Source organism: Drosophila virilis, chromosome 2 (assembly GCF_030788295.1).
Source record: "Drosophila virilis strain 15010-1051.87 chromosome 2, Dvir_AGI_RSII-ME, whole genome shotgun sequence".
NCBI classification, from domain to species: Eukaryota; Metazoa; Arthropoda; class Insecta; order Diptera; family Drosophilidae; genus Drosophila; species Drosophila virilis.
Genome location: NC_091544.1, coordinates 4,275,732 through 4,292,410, shown reverse-complemented (window position 1 = coordinate 4,292,410; position 16,679 = coordinate 4,275,732). Strand labels below are relative to the sequence as shown.

General features: G+C 39.8%; 1 protein-coding gene across 1 annotated transcript in view; it reads right to left on the bottom strand.

Annotated features, from left to right (window-relative positions):
- The window catches only part of LOC6629584 (probable cytochrome P450 28a5), a 58,590-nt gene that overhangs the window by 34,321 nt on the left and 7,590 nt on the right, over positions 1-16,679 (bottom strand). The gene's annotated exons all lie outside the window — the stretch shown is intronic.

Sequence of the window (16,679 nt, the reverse complement as noted above, 5' to 3'; positions counted from 1 at the left end):
AAATATTGAAAAATCTTAATAAATTCGGCTTGTAGCCTGTTTGAAGCTGTAATTAGCCTGTGATAGAGTTTTAAGCAGTTGATTGTTTTTAATTGTTTTCAACATGGATTTTGTAAGCAGTGTGAAACACGCCTTAAATATATTTTCACAAAGCGCTTTGAATATTAGTTAGAATGAAGACATTAAAAGAAGTTTACTACAACAGCTTTTCATCAATTTCAATTCATTCATTTACAAAACATAATGAACAGTTTTCTGTTTGCTAACCCTTACAGCTTGGAGTGTGCGTCGAATCAGTTAGTAAGTCAGTATCAATTAGTTGGGACAAATAGTTTTCCATATGTAGATTAAGTTGTGTTTTTTAAGAGGTTTTTTAGCTCCGAGTTTATTTGACCACAACCTCAGTTAATTTAGCTTGGCGTGCTTGAGCACGTTTCCTAGTCGAATCAGGGACTTCGCTCTGTTCCCGTTCACGAACCGGCCAACTGCAAATTAATGACTGTGGAGTGTGTGCTTTTTGGGGACTGTTAACATGCTATGGCCATAAACAGTTAATTAAGCTTTTATTGGTAACTCTCTTTTTTGCGTTCTGACATTTTACGTTTTATTTGTCAAACAGGAGGCCAAAAAAGTGACGACCATAAACGGTCAGTTGCCCGAGCGACCAGCCGTATGACCAAATGCCAAGCCGCCTCGCTTATTTGCCTCGTGCCGCAAGGTAGGCTACGTTGTTTGCACACGGGCGGCTCCTCTCACCCGCCACCGTGAGGACGGCTGCTGAGTGGAGCTCTCGCATTTTGGGCCACGGTTTATTTATTCGCTCATTTCGTGTGCAAAAATATTTGGTGATAACGAGCCGTCGGCCCACAGCGGCTTGTCATGCTTAAACCACATTTATTTGCTGGCTCCACGGCAACAATAAAATAATTTTGTATATTCTTTTACACCAGTGAATTTTTGTAGGTTAGCCTGAGCCGGAGCCAGGCAGCGACAAAAAGTGTCAACAAAAAGTTGGCGGCATCGGCATTTAATTTACATTGCAAAGTTTCGTTTCGTTTCGTTTTGCGATAGTATTCAGATAATAAAATGCAGAGAACTGGAACTGAAACAGAAACAGAAACTGGAACTGGGTTAAGCAAAAGTGACTAACAATATAAAAACTATGGCTGCGACAAACAAACAGGCCAAAGGCCATCGCATAACATCGATAAGAAAAAAAGCCAAAAAAAGCTCAGCCTGCGAAAAGAACAGAGAAAGTTGCAGAAGCCCTTAATCAGAAGCCGATTTCAAGACGCACAACCAATGCTTATACACTGGCCTGTTCCCAGAGCCTATTTCTTGTTGATTTCGCCAATTACACGCAAAGAAAACTGTGCCAAGCCAAAGGAGTTTAGACACATTTATTTGGGATCTGAAAGACTTTTGAAGTCTGACGTTAGAGTCTGGTCGTGAGGTAAAGTTTAAGTATCAAAATTTAGAGCTAAATCTTATCATAGATTAAATTATATCTTAAGACTTGTTATTTTATTACAAAATTAATATATGGCCTAATGTGAATTCGATAAATCGTATTCGCATAACCCTAAAAATAATTTCGATATTTGAGAAAACTTTATAGTCAATATTCCACTTGCAATCCTTTTCTTTGATACTCTTATAACTCTTATTATACTAAATATTTCCTAAGCTATATTTACTTTTAAGCTACAATTTTAAAAATTTCGTTGTGTTCAAAATGTTGCTCCACTCTTTTTATAGGAATTTAGTTTTGCGAGTTGCAGCCTTGAGCCTACTTTTCGTGACGGCAGCAAGTTTTTGTTTGGAACAAAAGTGTCAAAACAACTTGGGTAGCATCAGTAGCAGTTATTATGGCTTTGGCAATGCAGCAGCAGTGGGTGCTCGAATCGATGCTAGCAAGAAAGTGTAAGTTGTTGATTTCTTATGTTAAGAGGTTGTCGGCCCGCCGAATTGGCTGGCAGCCAGGGAGCATTCGGGTTGGAGCGGATGTCGGATGCACTTCATAAAAAAACTGCAAATGAAATTGAAAGGCAGGCTGACGCCTACGAAAACTTGGCACATAAATTGCAGAAGGCCGATTGCAAAACAAATAAACTTTGACACTCCCGAGTGAACAGTGATAATAATTAATGATACGCGTGCTTTAATACAAAGAGGGAAACCTTTCTCAGACCTTTGCCGTTCCGTTTTCTTTTTGAGTAGCCCAATAAATCTCAATATAACTCAAGTGGACGTTACACTCTAAACTTTGACATTTGATGGAAGGATCTGCCTGTTGCCCCACACACACACACACACACACAAACACATACTGTCCAACGTGCATACCCTTAAAAACTCTGCAGCCATCGTTTGTCATGCTGCACGTAAGCTCAATAATTTTTTTTCTTTTAGATGAATGGAAAGCTGAAGGTCCGAGCGAACGGGCTGACCAACGCCCAGTTTTTAGCTGTATTCTACATATACATAGGTACATACCCTATACATATATATTATTTCGCAAACCCAAATTGATTACTCAAAATACTTCGAGCAAGGGGCGTGGGTTGGCAACGCCTTCCTTTAGTCTCCTTTTAAGTTGCCATTCTCCGGCTTTTTGTGCCTGTGGCTCATTGTGCGGCGACCTTTGGGTCTTTCTTTCTTAAATTTTCTATTTTGTTTTTGTGCTTGGGATTTTGCTTAATTCAACCCTTAAATGTTTTTACATTGCGTTTGCTTTTCTGCACTAAAAAAGCATGAAAATAGCATTTAAAAAAAAAATGTAGCATGTTTCTTTGCGTATTTAAACAACTACCGTACACGTGCATGCTGCATACATACATATACACATACACAAACATTATTCAACCAATTGACATTCAACTTCTGCCAGTCATGCAACATTTAACAGCCAGTCAAGAGTCAGGTAGGGTATTTTCACTAGTCAAGTAGAATTTCCTGTGAAGACAATATTATCTAGATGGGATATGAGCGACCTGTGAATCAGCTGATACGTGTCGCATGCGAATATACTAAATAAAAAGTTAAATATAGATGTAGTATATAAAGTTTGGGCGCTGAAATAAGAAGAAATTAAAATAAGGAAATTGACATCTTTTGTGGATTAACATGAGGTTTATCTGATGTTAAAATCTCTGATTAAAAGTAATCAGAAACGCGACGAAGCAATTAATTTATATATATTCACACAAAATGTAGATTTATGTTTTTCTTTATAGGTTGAGATACGTCTTAACTCTTTTTGCAATAACAATTAGAAACGCAAATCAGCCGCCAATTTATATACACACACACACCAACACACACATAGACGTATTTTATGAAAATGGTGCTTGACATTTGGCAGCGCATTAAAGACATAATTTCACATTAAACACAGGCGTGACTGTCCCAAGAAGCCAAGTCCGATGAGGCCATGTGCCTTGGGCGCCAATTGGACGCACGCGTCGCCAGTCGACGCGGCGGTGATTGTGATGTTGTCTTTCCAGCAGCAGCTCCGACAGCGGCCGCAAACATTAATAAGCCAATTGATGTTTTGTTAACCCACCAAAACGAGGCGATGGGCAAGGCAGTTCGTCATATTGCGACGCACCCTTGGCGCACACATGCGTGTCCCGGCTTGTCCCGGCGGATGCCGGCGGGTCCCGGCGTGTCTTGGCGCGTCTCAGCGTGTGCTGGAGCGCATTTATCCCGGCTGGCGCTGGGGCTAATTGCAATTTATGTACGCAATAAAACATTTGCCAAACTGGCGGGCATTCGGTATGCTGTCAAGAACGAAGCCAACGGTTGCCATTCGTTACGGCTTTTGGTTATAAATTTATGAAATAAAGAAAAAATGGCCATTGAATTACGAATGAACCGAATCGGCGACCAACAGTGGGCAGTCCAGCCACTTTATTAATAAAGCGCCATCAGTGTGGGGCTCGACGTCTGTCCCCGGAGTAAGGAGTCAATTGAACCCCATTCGCGCTGTGCAAATAATCAGAAAAATTGATGTTCAGCTTGTTTGCTTGCCGTTCCACTGATTGGGTTAACTGAAATGTAATTTGGCCAGCAGCTCCACAGCACCACAAGACCCATCGCAATCAGCAATCTGCAGTACATTACAATTTTACAGCACATCATCAATATATGCATACGGCTTATGAGTGCCAGAAGCACAGTAACACACATTTGTGTAATGTAATATTTAACTGCCGCAGTCGTTACGCCTGCAGCTAAGAACTTGGACATTTTTCTATATACCAAAAACAGGTGAGCCGAATCTACTAGAAGCTCATGTGATGCATTCAAAACACCCTTCCAATGGAAATTGTTACTTCATGAAATCACGTTTGAGCTTAATTTATCTATATCTATTAAATATTTTTATCAATATGATACGTATGTAAAAATGTCACATTCATTTTTATCAAATCCTTACTTTTGTTGACTTGTGTGCATTTTTGTATCCTGTTTTTTTGTAAATTAAGTTTATATTGTTTGATATTTATTGATTATATAACTTTGTTATTTTCCAAAACAAGTTTGAATTATTATTTGTGTAGTGCGATAAAACAAAAACATGTTTCATAATTTTATTGTTATATGACAGTTGCAAAAGTGTTAAGCGGGTTATGTTAATTTTTTTGGTATATTAGCAATTAAATAAACATTGTTAATTTGTGCGAATAGCTATTCTTTTAACTCATTTGAGCTTATTAATTACAATGTAAAATTTGCACACTTGTGCATGTAGAAAAAATTTATGTCATTTTAATTAAACGTGATTAATACGCACATAATAATATTGAAAAATTATTAATTTATCGTAAATCGTTTGTGATGTAAAGTTTGGAAATAATTTTTACGTAAATTAATAAGTGTGTGCATAATTAATGTTGTTAATGAAAAAAGGAACTTAGAAATATAAATTGGGGAACATTAATTTGTTAAAGATAGAAAATATTAATAATACCTTAACTGATTACAAAAAAATTAAAAATGCTTTAAAAATATTCGTTTATTTGTATGTTCTTACAAAAAAAATAAGTTTTTAAGCATAGATGCATTCTCTAAAAAGCTTGCTTAGGCCATGTATCCGTCGGAAAAACTCTTGAAAGTGCAACAAAGTTCAGCTGCAGCGGCTTAAGAGGTATTGGTCGACTGACGGATGGACAGACATGCGGACAAAGAGGCGGGGAGATTTGGTGTTCGCGTTTTGCTGCTGCTGCTTCTGTGCATTTGAAGTGATTGCCGTGCACCATTTCCGCTAAAAGCTTTCGCTTGCCAATTGCCGATGAAAACAAATGCGCAGTCGATAGCTTTGAGCTTGCCCCCAACACCACCCAACCACCCTAGCGCGACCAACAGTCGGTTGGCTGACCAGCCTCTGCTTGTGGACCTCTACAGCTGGCTAAAAGCGGAAAGCCTCTGGTTAAAGTAAGGTATATTGGTTTCGAGAAAATGTTTGTAACAGCCAGAAGTTGGTTTCATCTAGAGCAGTGAGTCGATAGTAAAAATATCCGTCTATCCGTGCGTCAAAAAAAATTCTCAATGAAGATTCTACATAGCATTTAATATTTCACCCCAGTCTAAAAGAACAATTTCCTATTTTTAGAGCATGTTTCGTAGATTAAAAAGTATCGTTTACACATATACACTATCCGTGTTTGGCATGCATGTGTATAGTATCCAAAATACATCACTTTTTGGAAGCCACGCATCAATTTGTGTGTTTTTTGCTGTTGTTACTTTGGCACACTAAGTAACTTGGCCAAATACCGTGCTCAACTGGTAAAGAGGTAAAGAGCGTTAGAGAGACAAAGGGCGAGAGAGAGAGAGAGAGAGAGCGAGTAAGCGTGAAAAGCACTCAAATGTGCGCTTAGTATGTTTGTGGATGTGTTGCCTGTCAAGGCTGAGCTAATTGAAAACTACTTGCCAACACACGACTATGGCCAGAAACTACAAAATGGCAGCATCAAAGCAGCTAAGAAAGCCGCACATTACTCATACGCAGCGTATGCTGCAGGCGTGGGCAAAGGGATTGCCTGTGTGCTGTTGCCTGCTTGCCTGTTGTTGTTGTTGTCGCTACAATTGCGGCTAGTTGCTGGCTTGTTGCCACTCAGGCCCGGTTTGCTCTATTCTGTTGTATTCTGTTCTTGTGGCCTAGGCAACAGCACGCTCAACCATTTTGCTTTTTCGCCATTAATGCCATTGCAGGGCTCAGTGTGTTTGTATGAATACATTTTGTCTTAAGCTGCCGCTCAGTTGTTGCCCTGCGTACGTGATAGCGCTCGACTGTGTGTGCAGTGCCATACTGGATTCTGGTTAGAGCGGAGGGGTCATACCACAAATGCATATCTGGGCATTTCGCTTTGACTGGCTGCCAGACGAGTGCGACTTAATGCTTCCGGCTTATTTTCAGCGGCACGTTGAACTCCGCATGCCGATCAGAGCGCTAATGCAGAGTTGCAAAGGGCGGCACCTTTAAGTGGACACTTCATCAGTTGAGAGGCAGCACTTGCAACACTTTGCTGCATTTGAATTATTTCCGTTGTGAGCACGGAACTCGCCTGCGCTTAAATGTATGCAACGTTTTTGCTTTCCGGCTTGCAGCATGCAGCATGTAGCATGCAGCCATGATTTAGAATTAATAAAGGGGCCAACGCGTTACGTACCCAGTTCGCCTTTTATTTTGTGTTTTATGTATATCTTTTGTGCATATAGTATATATATATCGGGTTCGCTGCCAAGTTGCCAGTTGTGTCGCCTTGCGTGCAGTTGACTTCTTTTGGCTGCTGTTTCCACTGGATGCCACCTGGCATTGTTTCAGGGCGTGCACATATAAATGTGTTGCATACATTTCAGCGCTAGATTTATTCAGCTACCAGCTTGGGCATATGCGTTACGTTGGCGTTCTTGCTTTCTCCTCTACTTTTATGCAAAATGCAGTTAAGTGTGCGTGCGTGTGTGTGTGTGTGTGCCTGAGTGTTTAGATTGTGTGTGCATAAAACTCAGCTAGTTCTTGCTGTTGTTGTTGTTTTCTACCGTATTTGTGTCAAGTACACGACGCAGATTAAAGGGCATAAAGCTGGAAGATTGCATAAAGCACAGGCACACACACACACACATACGGAGAGAGTGAGTGAGAGAAATGAGCTAGAGAAAGAGAGAGACAGGGAGAGAGAGAGAGAGGAAGGGAACTGCTGCGGTACTGCAAGATAAATGGGCAAGCAATGTAGCGCAAATCGAAAGGAATTGCAATTTAATGGCATAACCTGTGCCTGTGTTGCCAATCTCTGTGAGTTTCACCTGAATGGAGTATGTAATTGGGTTATGTGCAATACACATACACATGCACACATATGTAATCTGATATCATTTAATCAATGCTGTATCATTTGATAGCGCTTAAAAGCTATTTCATATCCCTCATTGCTAGGCATAATATTCGCATTATTCATGTTGCCTTGATTTATGTCGTCCATTTAGAATGTACGACACCTGGAAGTCATATTCATATTTTGGAACAAAAATGATAATGGACGTTTATATTAAAGTTCTGCAAGGGTCGAATAACTAATGTATAGTTGGTAGAATTGTATTTATATTTATTGAGCATTTCAGGTTTATAATAATCAAAAATCGACATAATTTCGTTGCGAAACTTTTGTCATGAATGGGCCATATTTGCATTACATTATGGATTACGTGACATTTGCTTAACACAGCTGCTAAGTAAAGCCTTCTATGCCAATCAACACTTTCAAATGGGGCAGCTGCGGAAAAGCCGAAGAAAGCTGTGCAAAATAAACGCCAGGGTGCAATTCGCAATTTCGCAGTAAATTGCAACGAGGTGTAAAGTCAAGCTGTTGGCCCACCAGTTGTAGTTGCCGCTGTAGTCACAATTGCAGCCAAGAGAAGCGAAGAGTAGAGAAGTGAATGAGAAGACTCGCAGCCAGCAGCAGTCAGTCGCTCGACGGGACAGCGCTGTTCAGCTTGACTTGCACATTGTTGCATGCAGCGAGGCGTTTCCTTTGAGTGCAGCACGCGCGTCCTCAGCCAGATAGTTGGATGGAGCGGGAGGAGAAGGACAGAGACCTCCAACTGTAACCCTTTTTAGGATGGCGTCGTGTGTGTGTGTGTGTGTGTTTGAGTAATGGCGTGCAGGTAAAGCCCTTTATATGCAATATATAAGTGCTCGTGTGTGTGGGCCTTGAGCCACAGAGAGATAAAAGTGAAGTTCAGCTCAAGTATTTTCCATGCGACCTAAACTAATGTTACCAACTCCTCACGTTCAATCGCTCCCTCTCTCTCTCGCTCGCCCTCTGTTTCTCTCTCTCTCTCTCTCTCTCTCTCTTTATATGGTGCCACAGAATATGCCATTTATCACAGAGACTTTAGTAGCGCAAGCGAATCGCATTCAGAGTCGTCGCGGCTACAATCGCCTTTCTGCCTTTGTCTCTGCGTCAGGGACACAGTTCATAATTAAATTCAAATACTTGTACAATTTTCGCACGCTTATGACACAAAATTTATGAATGAGTATTAGTATATAAGGGTTTGTCCTTCTCTTATGCCACTCCATCTGCTGCTCTCTTTTGCTTTCGCTTTCTGTGCTCCTGGGCACTCGGCCACCTGCTGTCTGTGCGCCTCACTCACAGCGGGCGTTTAAAATTAATAATGTCGAGCGTGCTCCTTGCATTATCGCAAAGCTCAAAATTTCTATGCATGGGCTCTGCGGTTTGCTTGGCCGAGCTAACGTGACAGCATTCGAGTACGCTAGAAGAAGAATATGGCACAGTCAGAGGTGGATATTTGCTTGCTTGATTGGTTGCCTGTCAGCAAAGGTATCCGGTTGACGTAGCGGAGGGGCGTGTAATTATAAGCTCCATTCAGAGCTTTTATGCAACGTTTCGGCTGTGCTCCCACAACTTTAGTTAGATGATTTAGGAAATCATACATCGAATCTGGAAATGTACACATAACAAAATAAGGATATGTTTCAGAAAGACTTGAGCCCTGCATCTACTCTTATATTGCCCAAATGTAATCTTTTATGCAGTTTTAACTTCAGCTCACGAGCTGTTGTTTTCCTTTAGAGACTCTTAAGCTTATCTAATCTGCCAACCTAGGACCCCATGGTATTTTCAATTTTACCAAACAAGAAATGGGGATTTCCAATGCTTATTTTGTCACCTTTCGCGCACATTTCACACAAATCGGGCGTAGTTTTTAATTAAAAAACTTGAATGTGCAATTATTTTTTCGCGCACACCCACAGAGTTATATTTTTCATTGAACTGCAATACGATTATTTCGCAACTCCAACCTGCGCAAAAGTTTTCTTTCGCAAAATGCTTGTATATTATATAATTTTTTCTTAAGTTCCATTTTATAAGCGAAGAAGTTACTAAATTGCGTATACGCAACGTTGGCCTCGGCGCCTTAAATGTCAGCACATTGCCCTTTCTGAAGTTGCGTTTGTTGTTGTTGTTGTTGTTGTTGTTGTCTTCTTATCAACGTTGTCGCTATCGAAATTGGCTGTTAGTGAAAAATGCACAAACAAGTTTTGCAAACAACAAAACACTCAAAGCAAGTTCAGAGAATAACAAAAGAAAGCAAAAGAAAGTAGCAAAAGGCAAATTCTATTTTATTGCAGTTGTTCAGATTTTCATACCCTATGCCAATTGTCTGAAGTATTTATTTTCAAGAGTTTGTAGCATGCAAAATTGGTTATGAAAAACCTGAATCGAATATTTAAATAAAATACGTACTAAGATTCATTTCCTATTTTTGTTTCCGGACTAGGTCAAGAGGATTTTTGTAGTTTCGACCCATTTCGATTGCATATTGTGCATATGTTTTTTAGCATCCAAGCGATGCTTGAGATTTTTCGAAATCCATTTTCTGTCTCGTTTTGCATGTCGCATGCGGAATGACAGCCGAACGTAGTGAATCGACTGAAACTGAATCATCTGATTCACTGATTGAACACGGCCGCTGACCGGCCGGCTCCGGGATTGGCATCAAACCCTTTGTTGGCATCATTGCAGCGTCAAGCTGTTGAAGCATGAAATTTTCCACGCCTAATGAAGTGTAAAGGTTTATCGTTTGAGGAAAACGCAGGCCAACCAATTTGCCGTCGCCTCAAGTTGGGGTCTTGCTGTTATCGCCAGCCAACTTCAGTAGCTTGATATTTTTTTTTTTCGGTTCCCTGTTTTATTATTATTGTTTTGAGCAGCGTATTATTTAGCTTTTGCTTTAGGTTCATTCCATATTTCAGTGGCCTATATGATGTTGGGTTTTGTTACGCTTCCCCAGTTTATTATTATTATTTGTTTCCTTTTTTTCCCTGCTTGTTGGTTGCTAATTTTAGACTTCATTTATTTTCATGATTTATTGAAATGTTGAGCACATTTGAAAGTGTTATTTAAACCTGAAAGATATGGGGTAGTATCAGATGCACACCTAATACCATTCCTTTTGACTATCAGCTATATCATTTTGCGGTCGGGTTATTATTATTGGTATTTTAATAATATATTTAGAATAATTAGCTGAGGCTATGCTCCGCTTCAACAGGATCACTTTCACACACATATCTTGGATAACTCATCGGAGTCGACAGTAATTTAATGGCAGAGCGTCTAGCCCAATTTGCATCGGAGTCTTCCATATGATAAAAGCCATTAAGAATGTAACCCATAGGAGAATATAGCCGCATATGGAATATTTATTCTTGAACAGTATAAACAGCTGAGTCAAGGTACTACCGTCCGTCGGTCTTTCTGTCTGGCAGTCTGTCTGTCTGTTTCTATGTAAATTAGCTATATGGGAATGATCTTACGAAAATGTAGTTATTGTATGAACATTTCTTTTATTTATTGGGAGTTTAAAGCTTTACTATGCTATCAATGAAAAAAATAGGCATTGGCGACTTCAACTGTGGACTAGGGTCCACATATGTAAGCCAAATGTGTAGAGAAAGAACCGGCCGAAATATGGAAAAATTTCCACAATATCTTCACCAAAATAACAAGCTTCTTCTCACTCCTAAAATCGTTAGCCCTTGTTTGTTTTAACTTTAGTTCTGATTACAAATTGTGAGTAAGGATCAGGCATAAACAATAACAAATCTGATATCCTATTGTCTATGTATTTCATATCGAACTCTCTGTTTATTAGCACGTAGTTCATTATTATATAGTTAATTTGCATTTCGCATGAGGTTTGAGCAAAACAATTGAATGTAGCAAAAGATTTATAATATGTTTTATTGTAATTCTATTGTTTGTGTATTTAAAAACAATTGCGAAATGAGTACAGCATATAAATTGGAATATGATTTAAATTTAATAAAATGCAAAAGCTAATTAAAAACAGGCCTATTATAATGAAAAAGTGTGCAATTGAGTTATCTAGACCGCAGGCGGCATTAATAATTATGATAAAGGGAGCAAAAACAGAGATGATAGTTTGCCAGAGGAAGTCAACTCCCGTTTCTCTAATAAGATATGGCTGGGTATGGTATATTTTATACATGCATACAAAATCAATAAAGCTGCATGCAACGCATGGTTCCATAATATGCCAAGTTTAAAATTCATTTGTTCGTCGAAACGACAAAACTATAACTTCACTGAAATTAAAGTATTCAATTTTATTTTCGATGTAAAAATGATATCCTAGCGGAATCGTGGAGCAGATTGGCGATGTTCCTGGTCAAATTCAAATCTAAGGATCTAAGATTCATGGGTTGAGCGAACGAAACATGTCGATTCCGACTTTTGATTCTTTTCCGCGTAGTATACTTGGCCCACTGTGCACTCCCATAATTTTCCTGGCCATAAAGTGGCTGATTGAATTCAAAGCAATTGCACCTGTAGTTGGGTTTCCTGTGCGCCGGTTTCATGCCATGCCGTGCCTGCTTTAGCAATGACCCGGCGCGATGCACAATTGTCTGTCTTTTTGCCCTGCGGGGAAATGGCGGACATCGGTGGAAGTTGGTGCATTGAGAAATGCTGCAGCTAGGAAATCAAAATGTGCATATGAAAGTAATTTCCACACTTAATAGGATACGGAAACTCTGTCGATACGTTTTACGATATCCTTTTGCCGACTTCGCTATGACAACGTATGATGCTATGCAACCATATGCATTATTCAGTAGAAATAGAAAGAAAATCAGGCAGAAAAGAGTGAGAGAGAAAGAGCAAATGCTCAATACATATAATACTCGATGGGCTACCTCCATGTTCAGTGTTTCCGCTGGCGCTTCCGTTTGGAATATGTTGCCAATAGTTACTGATACTGCAGGGGGCGCAGCTTGGGCTGGCAACTGGGTAAAAGTGGTTCATATATCCGACGTCAAATTTGAAAATTATTCAACTTGCACGGCTGGCAAGTAGAGCATGCAATGCCACAAAAACGCGACGCATCTGCGCTATTTGCAGGTGTATAAAACCGAAGGCTAGTTGCTTTTGGCCAAAAGCTACAGATACAGATGACCTGAGCAGGCTGAAACGAAATATGGCACAAGCTTGTCGGGCCAAACGGACAATTTCAACTGGAAATTGAAACATTCCAAATTTGGCGCTGCTTCATCTCAATCCCAGTCAATCGACTGCAGCGAATTCCACGGTTCGCTGCCACTGCCGCAGCTCCTTCTACTGCTGCGTGCGCGTCATAGATTTTTGCTTCGCCCCCTAAGCCAGAATCTGCTTGTGACATAACTCCCAACGCCCTCCCAACTCAATAAAAGCCAGCGACTGGCAACGTGCGAGCTGCGATGATAGCAATTTTGTTTGAGCTCATGCAATTTTACTTGGTATTGTCATCTAGCTGACTATAAAAAACCATAAAGGAACTGGCTTCGAACGCTTTGATTGACCATTGAAATAGCACGTCAGCGTTGCAGGCAGCACGGCAGCTCGGCAGCTTGGCCACGCGGCGTATGAGTAATGTTGCAGACGTGCTGAGCTGACACATGCACGCGCTATACACAATCTGGGGTGTTTGTGTATTATAAAAATTAGATTCTTTTTCAAAATCGCCTCACAGTTAAGTTCGGGCGCCCATCGAGCTTCAGTTTTCATTTAAAACACATAATGCTGCTCGCTCTCGTGCCCTATCTGTCATTCTGTCGCGGGCAACCACAGTCATTTATTGATGCTAATCTGATTGCATTGGTACGCGTATAAATCAAATTATATGCGCCATATGAAAGGCGTCAAGCTCAAAATAAAACAGATGCAATGCAAGCAAAAACAACAATAGCCAAACTGGGAACCCTTCAGAAATTCGTGCGGCCATATGAAAAATTAATCCGGCTCTAAGCGTGCCCCAGAGAGTGAAGCCCCAACTATACCATGCAGTTGTGTACTGACAAATCACACTTGCCGCAGATAAAAGTATGTGCAGATTTACATAGAGACACACTCGCGTCTCTCCAGAGGAGCGCACGTGTGTGCGCTTGATGTAATAAGCAGGAGACTCTGGGACTTGTAGTATTTTGCCAGCAGCAAAAGCTCCAACACATAGTTGGTGGAAAACAATCCAGGCCAGGCGCCGAAAAGCATGCGAAGCCAAATCAGACCCCAGAGTGCAAGGCACAAGCAAATTATATATTTGAAGCCTGGCAATACGGCAATGAAGTAGCTGAAGTTCGTGTGCTTCAGCCTGAGCCCCGCTAATGACGCATATCCGAGAATCTACGATATAATAGCATAAGTAAAGCTTCTTCACCTAAGGACGCACAACGGCTGGCGGTTAGTGGAGCTGCATTTGCAACTGCGTATTTGTAACCATGACTCGCCGAATAAACATTTATGCAACGCACTTGGACCAACAGACGCGTGGAATGACAAATAAACAAACAGACAAACAGAAACTGCGATATATGTAGTTAAATAGCTCAAGTTTTATGGAGCACCCTCGGCAGCGCAGCCAGCGTTCCACCCCAAGTGTTGACGTTGCAAAGTTAATGAGCTGCCTCAGCGAATGCAGCATGAAGCAAGGGGGAGGGAGGTGCCAAACACTGCCAACGCAATTGAAGGCTAAGATGCAAAGCTTCTCCTTCGAGCTACTTGTGCGACATTTGTGCGTGCAGATTCAAATGCTAATAGAGTATGTAGCTTTGAAGAGTTTTATGATTATTTTATGACTAACTTAATTTATTTAAGTTAAATAATATTTTCGTAGAAAGAGCAATATTCCAGCAATTTAAAGAGAGGAGAGATATAGAGAAAGAAAGGAAAGTGGAAAGAGTAAGAATGATCTTAGATTTACAAAATTTAGTTTGGGCTTTTGCACATAAATAATTGTATGAAAATTCTGTAAAAACTGTTTCTTTTCAATTGTTATATCATTATTGTAGCAAAAGAGTTAAATGTACTCATTGAAATTATGGAAATTCATCTTGTACGCTAGAATGAACTGAATGTAAGTTATTCAAAATGAAATTATGCGTATGCGTGATTTTCGGTTCTCATATTTAGTAAAATGTGCAGCTTCTTCTTCTAAACGTAATTTGTTGTTGTCGATGCATCGAAGCGTATGCCCTACCCTTGCCCAGATAAGACCTGAGCTAAATGCTAAGCATTGTGTATACGCCCTGTGGTATGCCATTGTTTATATGCATAGAACCATCTAAGCCATCTGCGTACCTCTCTAACAGTCTGCCCGTCTATCTGCAAGTGTGCTTGGCATCCTGCTCGTTCTTTGTTTTGTTTATTTAAAGCAGCAATTAAATACACTTGAAATAAAGTTAACAGTCTGTCACAGCTCAGATGTGATTGCTGGCATCAATTTAAGCTTGGCTAACCCAAAGACAATATTAAATGGTAAACCTTCTACCTGTGGCAAGCTGCTTCTAATTTAATCACTTATTTGTTTTCGATTCTGTTTCAATTTCAGCCTTGGCAGGAGAAGAGCTTATCGATTTGTTGATTAAGGCAGGGGGAATTGCCTGCCTTCCAAATTAATTAGTTTCATGCGACGGTGTATTGCATTTTTGTGTCAGGGATAGTAAACGTTTTACGTTTGTCACTGCGCATCCGATCTTTAAAATTTCATAGGCACATATGTCAGTCAGCCTACTTGACTGCCTGTCTGTCAAAACTTTCCAGTCAAAATAAATTTGAATTATGCTGGCAATCTGTAAAATGACATCTGGCCATTTACCTTAGCTCCACAAACTGACAAGCATTGCGAATGCTCGATTTAAACGAAATACCGGATTGTTCGAAGCGGATTGAAGTGCAAAACCAATTAGTTTCCGCTTATTAATTGCAGCCATCGAATCGACTAAGAAGCGAGCCAGACCAACCAACTAATCAATCAACAATCAACGCCCACATCATATTACGCATACGCCCAGGCAACAGGATGCACCGAAAATTAAGCTGCGCAAACTGGTGTCGAAGTATGTTATACCCTTTCTTGAACTTGAAAACAATCTGTGCAATTAAATGGAAAGACATACCTGCAGCTGTATTCATTTTATAATAATTATATCTACTAGATACATTAAACTTGCTTGAACTTAATTTAGCAAACATGTTGATTTATACCATAATTATCACATGTTTAAATGACTAGTCAAAGCTTTTGCGTTATTTTAATTTGATTTGACCCTGATTACAAATAATTTGATTATTATTATTAAGGTAATTACACTTTCTCGAAGTCGCCTTTGATCCGATTATTGGCCTAGTGTAAACATGTAAAATAAACTTTCATTTAGTTAGCTTAAATAAATTGGTTAGCATTAAGACAAGTAATCTGTAATAATTATTAATGGATGAAAATGCAGAGGAAAACATTTCCAAGCCTGTAAAGAACGGCGAGTACGTATTTTTTTGCTTAGGAGCAGATTCATACATGTTGCGAAGCTGATTATTGGGTATCTCCTAGCCAGTCATTTGCGGCACTCATGGTTGTATTTAGGGGTAAAAATCGTTAACAGGAAAATAAGCCATGGTATTAACTCGACTCTGCACTTTTTCAAAACAGTAATCTATAATTATAATTCGTGCCCCATAGCAAGTAAATCTGCAAAAATTATGAAAGCACATTTTTTATACAGATATTTTAATTTGCCCATTAGCACACACATTACTCAGTCTTATCAATTCCATTATATCAAATTAATTAATTGGTTTGAGTGACGTGAATTGATTTTAAAATGATAAGGGTTAAGCGCATTAAATAACTCAGAAATGTACACGGAAAATTCATTTCGTTTCCTTTATAAAATAGTTAAAAGTGCCAATATTCTGAAGGGCAGGCAGACCGAACAACAAAGCGTTTTCACGCCATATTGAGCACAATTTGTAGTGTTTGTGTGTGTGCATTTAGGGGTATAAGCCGTTTCTGTGTGTGCCAAGGCATGTCTTAAGCATTGCCCCATCCCCTGCTGCATATGTGATATATATATATATATATACATATATGTATGTCTGAATATTCGCATCACGTTCAACAAAACGGAATAACGTGTAGGTCGATAAACGAAAATGTGAATACGATGTCTTTAAAAACAGCTTTTTAAATAGCATCAGCCGCGTCCACACACAGATACACAACTGTGAGCCAAAATGAAAAGCCAATTGGGTAGCTCAGACACAAGCTGCAACAACAACAACAACAACAACAACAACAACAACAACAACGAGAAC